The 11,722-nt window shown below is 34.9% G+C and overlaps 1 pseudogene; it reads right to left on the bottom strand.

The window, feature by feature from the left end:
- Nucleotides 1–3,488: 3,488 nt before the first annotated feature.
- Nucleotides 3,489–11,684, bottom strand: LOC133174447 (hemicentin-2-like; annotated as a pseudogene).
- Between the last annotated feature and the right edge of the window lie 38 nt (nucleotides 11,685–11,722).

The raw sequence follows: 11,722 nt of genomic DNA, 5'->3' as shown, positions 1-11,722 counted from the left end.
CGTTTAGAAAAAAATCGCGGAAAACCCTTAAAATTGAAAAGGTCGTTATTCCGTCAAAAATCAATGAAGCGGAACGAAATGAAAACTTGATCTGTAACTCATCAAGATATACTCACATACCAAAAATCTGCTCAATATCTACAAGCGTTTAAGAAAAAAGTGCGGAAAACCAAGTGGGACAGACTGACAGACAAGAGGGACAGACAGACAGACGGACGGACGGACAGACTCAGAGGAAACCTATAGTCCCCTCCGGTTTCAACGGTAGGGGACTAGTAAATCTATGGCTTTAAGATTAATGAATAATACATTAGCAGGCATGCTTATGAAAATTTCCTTAGACATATCTCAAGTTAAGATGTCGTAAATTCCATTCCAAGCAGTTCTTTCTTTCTTTCTTTTTTAATTTTTGTTCCTATGGCCATATGCTTGTGCAGATGTAAGAGTTGGGTGGGTGGTTGGGGAGTCATTGTGTTCGGTCCCCTGTTTTTTGTTTTTGTTTTTTTTTTCGTTTTTTTTTGAGTTATTAAAAGTATAAAGTATATAGTAAACTAACCCCCCCCCCCCTTACACAACATGGACCTCTGGTAAAAATGGCAAGGAAAGTTTTATAAATGAACATGTTCTGTGTATCTGTGAAGACAAGCGACTTAACCCCCACCAGGACACACACCCTCCCCCTACAAACAAGAAAAGGTTTATCAGGTTTGGAGAAGTTGGTGTATTTCCCTTGCATTGTCAAAACATATCTGAGTCGGAATTTTTTTGAGTGGGTGCCCCCCCCCCCCCCCTTTGAAGAAATGCATGGATCTGCATATGATATGTAAATTAGTAAGTTTCACACATTTTAATAAAGCTATAACTACTGACAAAGTGATTATTTTTCTATTGTCGTAAACGATTAAAAAAAACAAACAAAAAAAAAACTAGCAAAGGAAATGCCAGATTTTTCACTGAATAGGTCAATGAATTGAGAGAGAGAGAGAGAGAGAGAGAGAGAGAGAGAGAGAGAGAGTAATAACTGGTTAAAATACATGTTTACATGTATTTCAAAAGAGTTTAAATAAAACTACTTTAGAAAGTTTTAACTTGCTACAATACATGATTACTACATCAACTAATTAATGAATAGATTTTCATTTATTGCTTCATCTATTTCCCTTTATTTAGGTACATGCTTACATATGATATACAGTGACACGGCATAATATTTAGTAAATTGATTTAACTCATAAAAGAAATTAATATTGTACAAAAATTATTGGATTAATTACGCAAACAATGTGCTTTCAATAATTTCTTGTTGTTTTCCTGGCAGCAGCGCTTCTTAAATCACATAAGATATGTCTTAGGACACCCTCGTCGTCGTCTTAAAGTTAGGACTAAGATTAGGAAATCTCCTAAGATAGGATAGCTTTGCTGGCCTCACTTAAGACCAAGATATGTCGTAAGTTCATCTTAAAAGATGTCTTAGTCCTAAGATAGCTTCATAAGCATGCCTGCTGCTTCCATCGTCCCAAGCCAAGGTCTGGAGTCTGCATATATTATAGCTTTCTTCTACCCGTGGCTGCTTGATCACATAAAATTACATATTAACTAGATGAAATCCCGCGCAAGCGCGGGGAATTGAATTTATACCACTACCGACGACAGAAAAAATCTAATAATAATATTATATTATATTGTAATTTCTACTGACAGCCTTCAGGCTTATAGCAGGAAGAAATAAGAAATACTTCGTTCAAAATCCCGCATGAAGTAGAAGTACGTCTCCAACCCCCCCCCCCCCCCCCTGTAAAACTTAAATAACAGTATCATTAATTGACGCTTATTGAGAAACCTGTTATATACTATGTTATGGATATTGTATATACTATGTTATGGATATTGTACTTCAGATGCTCTTATTTTATTTCCGTCAAGAATAAAAGCAGTGAATATGCACATTTTACTGAGAAATAGATTTTTTTTTTTGGTAAAAATTCACAGGTACTTGGGTCTTGGTTTATAAATATGATGTGTAAAAACTGTACCTTACCTCTTTTTTTACATATCAATAAGGTACATACATATTTATAATCCAAGACCCAAGAACCTGTGTAAAAATTAGCTTTTATATAACGCCCTATGAATACACTGGCGGATTTAGAGGGGGGCAGCCCCCCTCCCGTTTTGTGTCCAAAATATGCATAAAATTTAATAAATCAATTTTTTTTGGTGTGTCCGCGGGCCCCTACCCCAACCCCAAACTGGTTGCCCCCCCCCCCTTTTCAAGATTCCTGGATCCGCCACTGGAATAGGCCGAGTATTTGATACAAAAGACTGTATTTAAAAAAAACTGAAATGTATTGATTAAAGCAAAATTTTACAGCATAATTGTATTTGAATAATGCCTTATTCATTAATATTCTTTTTTCATGTAAGCAAGTTTATTACGAAGTACAAATTGTACTTCGGGTTCGTTGCCATGATGCCCTCAGTGAGGTGAGGAATATATGCAAATTTTACCGATAAATTTATTAGGAAAACCTACTACATATATGTAATAGCCTTTCGATATATAAATATATTCACAACTTACAGTGTTATCAATGATTTACCACTATTTCAATGACCATTCATTCAAAAGCTTCTTTTTTTTAATGTTAAAGCAGCTATAATCGCCTCGTTTTTCTTTTCAACATCGGGCTCGATGCTATATGATGTTCTGGAAGTTTCTGTCAATATTACGATCGGTGAATGACGAAAATAATTAGCACATTTTCCTTTTTAATCGGTTAACACAACTTATTTCTTCTTTATCATTTAAATCAAGTTTTGATTGAATAATTCAGTAATGACGTTTAATGAAATAAATAAACGATTGCTTGTTGTCAGTTTCATTAAAAATTGCCAGTAACTTAGATCCGCCAACCGGAAACGCCACCGTACTCACGTTTTTGCTATTTCATGGCTGTTTATAGAAAATAAAAGTAGACTTTTAATTCAATGTACGATACTTACAATGCAAGTGAAATCTAAATATAGTTTACGGACATCATCTTGTATACAGTGTATTGTTAGAGAAGTAAGTAAGAACTCTGGTTCACCCGTTTCTGAGTTTATTTGCAAAATTTATTAATTTATAAGTATAGATAATAATTACGCCTTTAAGGTGTGATGTCAAGTTAAAATAATGAAAATAATTGTTTCCATCGCAATTGAAATCAGCAACACAAGAAATGTTACGATAGACTGTGAAACTGCGGTATTGAAAGGTCGCGTCAAAGTTCATTTACTGACAATGCATTACTCGCATTGGTTAAAACTTTAATAATCTACGAAATACTCTCTTCTCCTTCAACCACGGCCAGAATGGGAGAAGATTGTACATTAGGGCCATGGTTTGCGACGAAAGATGATATTTTAACAGAAAAGAGGAGGTTATCAAAAACCCGGTAGTAGCGAGAGAATCTGAGGAAAGGGATCAATAACATAATGGAACAAAAGCCAAAAACATAATTTATTACAGGTACATATTATGTAAATATTGATCTGGACGGCTATCTTCCCGCCAAGAGGAGCTATGGGCGCTATCCACCCAATGGAGCTATGGGCGCTATTGTGGTGTGTCCACCCAGTTGAGGCTGTTTAGTGTAGACTGTCATTTTCTCAGCAAGTGGCCCAGAGCTTTAAAAAAACAACGAATGCTGTAAACATACACTTTAGTCAAAAGAAAAAAATGCTGTTAACATAGTAATAAGATGAACAACTTTTGTACAAATATAGTCAAATGAACAGCTTTTGTACAGACATAGTCTGAACAGCTTTTGTACAGACATACATGTAGTCTAATGAACAATTGTCGCAAAGATAGCCATAATAAGGAACATCTATTGTTAACATAGTCAAAAGAACAAGTGCTGTAAACATAGTCAAATGAACAAGTACTGTAAACATAGCCAAACGAACAAGTACTGTAAACATAGTCAAATGAACAAGTGCAGTAAACATAGTCAAATGAACAAGTGCAGTAAACATAGTTAGATGAACACTCCTGCAAACACAGTAAAATAAACAATTCATTGCTTTAAACAAAGCAAGATGAACAGCTGCTGTTAACATAGTAAAATTAACAACTGTTGTAAATATAGTCAAATGAGTACACTGTAACTGTTATACAAACATACTAAAATGAACATTTGTTGTCAGGAGAGAGAGAGAGAGAGAGAGAGAGAGAGAGAGAGACGTACAATTGACTTGTGATGCCGTTGTTTTGTCTCCCTTCAAACGTATCCCCTCCTGCCTCCACAGACCATATGACTGTGTCCCCGGGTCGACCCACCACGCCTAAGTGTTTCCCAGATAAACAGATTGGGGACGTCTACAGAAAAAAGTATGATATACATATCATTTTGTCAAAAATGTTCATAATTTCTTACTATTGATTAGTTTTTACCTTTAAAAATTTAAATTGCATTTAAAATTTTCAGAACAAAAAAAAATGCTTCGTACCATCATCGAAAATGTTTCTCCGACTAAGAATAAAGCTAATGTATCTGAGCACGATTTCCAAACCTAAGCAAATTCATAAAAGTTATAAATCTATAATTTAAGAAAAATTAACTCTTTACCGGTGTGTAAGATTTAAAACCGTATACGATCCCCGAATTCATGACGTCACAGTTTCCGGGACATTGACCCCTGAAGGTAAAAAAAATTCCTTCTGATTTGATTTTCATATCTTAATACTAAAAATAATTCGTAATCAACATTATTTTATAGTAAATAGTCTAAAACAATATCTTTCTGAATACATCGCCTGACACAATGACTCCAATATGCATCAAGTTCTGTAATTTCCATATATTGAATATTATCATATTTCACAGAATAAAGTTCTTTGTTTTTGTGTTTAAAAGGGTTGTCTTCCAAATGGCTCATTTGAAAATTTTTGAGGTTAATTGACTTCTTATTTAAGACACGTTGCCCAATCAATATAAACTAGCCTTTCAAAGATACTTTTTCCCGTTTCACAAAAAAGTGAATAAACTCAAGGCGACACACGAACAATGCATACAGGTGATATTTTCAGTTTTGGGGGGTATGACAAAAATCATGTTAGAAACATTAAATATCAATATACATATATACATATAGTAGTGAAATCGAAAGCAGCCAATCTAAATAGCGCGAAAATATGTTTCTTAATAAAAAAAAAAATACAATTAAATGAAAATAGACATGATCGAATCTATTGAAAAATGTTTATAAGTAGCAAAAGAAGCCATTGGGCTATACATTTGAAATCTTTTAATGTCACTTATTCACTTACCCACAAGAGACACCGATCTTGGTGGAACATGCCTTGAATGTAGAATTACACTGCAGAGGTCCAATGTTTTTGTATACTAAAAATATAAGACTTAAAGATTTCTTAAACAAAAACACGTCTTATAAGCCGTTTTGTTATCAAGAGTTATATCTAGACTATACAGAAAAAAATGAGGCCAAACTCTAAAATGTAGGTCAATCTGATCAGCTCGGAATCACATGTAGTGTTATAGTCATTTGTACAGAAAAAAAGTCAAACTCTGAAATGTAGATTAACCTGCTTTAACGCTTAAAAATTGTTTTTAAAAAATGATTTTGAAGGCAAATTATTTGTATCTTTTAAAGTAAAACTTAATACATTGCTGATCTTGAGAATTAAGTTCACCCTAAAAGGGCTAAGCCCCTATAATGAAAAAAAAAACTAAATTGAAAGCGAATATAGTCTAGATATTAACGTTTCAAGTTGTAAAGGAGATCTAATACTTTGTACATCCAAGTGATGGACAGAACAGAAGCTAGGTTGTCTCCCCTTTTCTCTCTTTTCAGCCTCTTTTCTCCCCTCTTCTAACCTTTCTTATTCACTATTCAACCTCGTGTTAAAATCCTCCAAGAAACCCATCTTTTCACCCCTACCTCGTCAATTCACCCACTTTCTTTTTTTTCAAATAATCTTTTTTTTAATCTCTTTCCTCTTCCACCTCTAATCACCCTCCTTCCTATCCATACTAACCCCTTTCTTCTCACACTCTTCCTCCTCCCACAATTGTCCTCCTCCTCCCTCTCCCACCATCTCAATTTTTTCACCCTCTTCCTAGCTCTCTCGCTAACCCCTTTATCCCATCTTCCTTGCTCTCCTTCTAACCACTTCTTTTCTTTTCACGCCCCAATTTCTTCAACCATCCTCTTTTTCTCTTCATCTCCTCCTTTGCTTTCTCCTTGCATTCTTTTTCTGTCAGTCATGCTATTCACCCAATGTGTAATCTCCAGCGGTTCCTTGTACTCGTTCCGTTACAGACGTAAAATCCAGAATCCACTTCCGGGTTAAATCCAGTAATTATCATGTTACCATTTGGAAGCATAATATATTTGCTGGGGTCAGAGTTCAAAGGCGATGACCCAACCTTCTGCCATGTTAAAGTAGGTGTGGGATTACCACTTCCGGAACACTGGAGTTCTATGAAGGTTTCCGAAGTCACCGGAAGTTCTTCTGTCTGTGTTTGGACTACCAGCGGAACTAGTTAAAACAACGATAATTTTTGAACACAACGCATTTATGATTCAAAATTTAAGGTATTCAGGTAAATTTAAATATTGTACTTAGAAAAATGTTAAGTACTACTTATTCTATCGCTGAAAATGATTTAATTACAGTATGAGTATGAATATTGTTGATTCACATTATTTTTTTTTCAAAACGTCAAACACTATCAGTTGTCGCACATCAAGAAATATTTCTCGGAATTTCTAGAAATATATAATGTCAATTACAATCTTTCCCCACAGTTTTATTGTCATGTGCGATAATTTTTTTGTGCTTAGTTAAGAGAGAAAGCCAAAACACAAGGATTAAAAAACTGAATTTTTGTTGTCATATAAAAAAGTAAAAAAAAAAATCTAAAGCAGATTTTCTCTACCTATAACGTTAAGATGCCCAGAGGCAGTGGCGGATCCAAATGAATTGGAGGCGTTGCACATATAATCTCCTTCACTGAATTGATCTACGTGGACGATAGTGATGGAGCCGTCTGGGTTTATCCTCACATCTTTCGGTACAGCTGTACCTGTCTATGACAAAAATTTTATGTTCGATACTTAAGGCAGCTCTGAATACAGACTAAAAGTGTTAATTGGACGTTGAGAAAACTACAGTTTGCCATTACTAATATTATTCAGATAGTTTATTTTCAACAATTGATACTTATCATATTTCCCAAGAAAAAATGTTGAAAGACAAAAACGTATTAGTGAACAGAAATCACTGCTGCTTACTTTTATTGGAGAAATATATGCAAAGAAGATATTTTTCCTTTAAAAACTAAAGATTTTCATTCAATCTTACATATGAGCCAGATTATTGGAACTGCAAATAAATGTCAATGAGTAGGAACTCTTTAATGTGCAATGGCTAGAGTGTAGATATCTCGAAGAGAGAAACTAAAGCAGTTTGTTTTCACGAAATGTATTTAATCTCAATATCTCGACTCGAAGTTTTTTCGCAAGACCCATCGAGTTTGCGATAAGGAGATTTCACTGTATCAACATTTATGGCTTAAAATTAAGCTAAAGTTGAAAAAGAAACATTTTCTAACCTTCGGGAAAGTCCAAGTGACAGAGGATTGTGGATTTCCGGCTGCATCACACCGGAGAATCACAGTCTCTCCAATAGTAGCTGTCTCTGTGCCAGGCCCTTTCATTATCACAGGTTTAGCTATAACACGGAAAAATGTCGTGTAATTCAAAATTCGAAATTAGCTCAATTTTGCCCAATTTGAATTTGCTGAATTTTACAATAAAGTAAAGAAGACAAACTCCAAATACTTAGTAAATTTTTCTATAACCTGTATCTACATGAGTTTATATATTTATAATTTTATAAGATTGTTAAAATTACAACGCTTAAGGGTTCTTTGACCCTCTGGTGAGAGAGATAAATTAAATTACTGGGATTAATACTCCTGTTCCCTTAAAATACTGTCAAATAAAAAGTTCGGCCATTTCTGTCAAAATGTGCAAGATATATGCTGAATTGTGTGCCTTCGATTATGATTTAGATTATTTATTTCGGAAAATCAAAAACATTAAAGCAAAACTTTATATGATTAATGATTAGGGATAAGGAACCTTAAAGAAACAACAGAGCATTGCAGATCGAGAACATGTGGTATTAGGTAAAGAATATACATGTAGAAGAATTTACTTGCAATGAACAGTGACGTTGGCTATTTGACTCTGTGACTGGTAAGCATTCAACACATTGCACGTGTATTGCCCAGTACTCATAGCATCCGGGTTACTGATATGCAAAGTGCTCCGCCCACCTCCTGTTTGCGCTTGTGACGTCACGTTCTGCCTTGTTCCATCCGGGCCAAGGTGGAACCACTGGACACGGGGAGGCGGAATTCCCTTGAATGTGCAGAGGAAATCTAAAGACGGGGTTGCCGAAGCTGTGACGTCAAGGGTCTTCGGTGTCAAGGTTACCTGAATAGGATCTTAAATCAAATAAAATAATTATGTTCTTAGAAGCATCAGCGCATACAAGTGATACCTCATTGCAGATATAGTCATTATTATTTACAGTAAATTATTCCACAAAATTTCTACATTTTAGTCTCCATGTGCATAATATTCATGATTGATATGGTCAAGGACAATATTTTTCAAGAGATACAATGAAACATTTTCACGTAATATGGGGTAATAATGATATTGACCCAATGGTACCTCCACAGACGATTGACTTTTCCTTTACTACCAGGAACCGGAAAAGGTGACTTACCTTTTACGACGATTTACCGGAAAAAGATTGACTTACCTATAACGACAAGGTATATATGTTTCTCGAAGCTTCCGAATATGTTGCTAGCTTTACAGGTAAACATTCTGCTGTCAAGATACTGCGCATTAGAGATTTCCAAGCCTTCCGTAGACTGTACATAACGGCCATGCTGTGTTGGATCCACCCCAGGATTCCAATCTGTATCCGCTCTCGGCGCACCGGAAGTCTTACACGGAAGTGTGACATCACTTCCATGTTCCACCGTCATAATGTCATTAGCTGGCCCAACAATAGAAGGGGCAGCTGGAATAAAATTTTTAAAGTTAATTTTGTAGGACTGCCTGTTTTATTCACTTAAGAAGCCTGATCCTTTATATACTCCTACACTACTAGAATCATGTCGTATTAATTAAGGTGAAAATAAAGTTGATCTATTTCATTTTCTACACTGGGTCCCAATCATTCTTTCTGAGGAAAAATCTTCAACAACAACAAAGTATTGATGAACAAAAAACATTGTTGCTTACATACATGTAGAAGCATGAGAAAAACATATTGCATAGTTATGAAAATAAATTATTCTATAACTTCATCTTGGTTTAATATAATATTTAAAATTATTTTAGAATTGATTATTAATTGTTTCTTACATTGTACATTTCAGTTTATTTACTTTTAGGGGCAAATTACTCTAACTGCATAGAAGTACCATGAAATTGGACCTCTTCAGTGTGTAGTGGCTTCTTAATCGAGTTGTGATATGCATAATAGTATTTTGATGAAACAGAAAAAGCAAAACGTACCTAATCTGTTGCAACACATATCTAAGGACTTCTGGGAAGGAGCTTCACCTTTAACGCCAGGAGGTCCCTGAAGACCCATGTCTCCCTTTTCGCCTGTATAAAGCATACATCAAGTTCAGTACGTGATCATGCGCTCTTGTACCTTTAAATGTGGTTTCAAAACATTTCTAAGTAATTATTTACCCTTTTCCCCTGGCAGACCAGAATTTCCCCGTGGACCCATTACACCTGGTTCACCCTTAGGACCCGGAGGTCCAATGGGACCGGAAGTTCCAACACTTCCGGAATCACCCTTTGGTCCCGGAGGTCCATTTAGACCCGGATCTCCTTTTAAGCCTAAACATCAAATGGTAAATTTGATTCCTGGATTGAACATATGTTCACCGAATTTTGCTTTAAATACTTCTGTTAAACACAATAAAATCTACAATAAAAATCTGTAAATAATTTATACAGATTCTCTTTAAATCTTCTGAATGTTGACACATCTTATATAAATATTGTGTGTACGGTTTGTTAGATATCTATTTAAATACTTGAATTGGCCTTAAAAATACCTTGACAATATGTTGTTGTAAATATTTACCTATGTCACCTTTAAGACCGGCGTCACCTTTTGGGCCTACATAAATCAGATAAGAACCATGAGATCGGTGCACTTATGACCTAAGTACTGCATATATGTATACAGATATGTACACAATGGTAATGTTGTGCTGACGTGTTTGTTAAGATGCCGATGAGTGTACGTACCTGGTAGGCAGATCTTTGAGGCATTTCCGCACCTCGACATTAAGGCATCCAGCTAAAAAAAATAGAAATCAATCTTATCGCATACAAATAATTCTTTTTACTTCATAAAGTATTTTGATGCTACTTGTGCCATTAGAATTCTATAGATACGATGGTAAAGTTTTTACAATACACGTATTTCGATGTATATGAAGTTCTTGCTTCTGTAAATTGGTTTATAAATTCCGTGTTTCTGCATCATTCAGGAAGTCCATTTAAGAGGAGTCGAAAAATGCAATCCTTTAATTTTACATATAAAAACCCTCTTTAGTATAAGTTTGCTAAAATCCAATAAACTAAAACGCAATTCAACTTACGTATTATAAACAGATAACATTTTTTTTCAGAAATTTTTTAACGTTTAAGGAGGTCTTCCCCAGTAAATACGCCATTCAAAATAATTTAAGGATTCATACTCCAGTAAATCTGACAATGTCAAAATTCCTGCTTTTACCTGCTTCTGTGTGATTTCTTGTAAAAGGCTACTGTATTGGGCTGTAGTTAACTGCCGCTTGTCTCGTGTCACTTTGTCAGTCTGTGAATTGAAACGAGAATATTAACTTAATTTGTTTTTATTAAAAAATGTGCATAAATTTAAAGCATAAATACGATAAACTGAAGAAGTGGAAATATTTTGGAGTCTTGAAAGGAAATAGGAGCGTCAGAGGGACAGATATCTATTTAATGCTACTTTAGGGGGTCATTATATGCGAAGTATTTTTGTAAAAAAAATTATCCTTTGTTTCACTGCTTCGACCGGCTTTTTTTTTTTATAATGGGGTGGGGGGTGTTGTGGGGTGTTGTGTTGTGCTTGTATTAAACCGGGCTTTATTTTACCACCATAACAAAGGTCGTCCGTTATGGATTGAGGCCGACTTTTAGTTTTTATGTTTAGTATAGAATTATTGACAGTCCAATATTAAATTGACCCTCTTATCGTTAATAAGCTTAAACAAATACAAGTAAATCGGGATTTTTTAAGTTAAAAAAGGACCTGAATTCCCGATGCATATTTTTTTTATGAATTAAAGAAAAAAAAATCAAATCAAAATGTTATGGCTTACCTTGACATCAAAAATCTTAACCCTTGAAATCACCCTGTCTTTTTCAAGAAAAGCAACTCTGAATTTCAAGTCCTCTATTTCCTTATATTGAAGAAATAAAAACACGCCAATGACGATTAAGAAAATACACAAAACAACGAGAATGAACAATAAAAGCAAGGATGACCAGCGTTTCTGATTTTTTTCAATGGTGTAATCCGAATTTCCTCCCTTCATTTTTTGTGACACACGCATAAACAGAGGAAAGAGACAGT

Source organism: Saccostrea echinata, unplaced genomic scaffold (genome assembly GCF_033153115.1).
Source record: "Saccostrea echinata isolate AGI-Se365-2 ecotype Australia unplaced genomic scaffold, CSIRO_AGI_Sech_v1 ptg000058l, whole genome shotgun sequence".
In the NCBI taxonomy this organism is placed as follows: Eukaryota; Metazoa; Mollusca; class Bivalvia; order Ostreida; family Ostreidae; genus Saccostrea; species Saccostrea echinata.
This window is presented reverse-complemented; position numbering and strand designations above follow the sequence as displayed.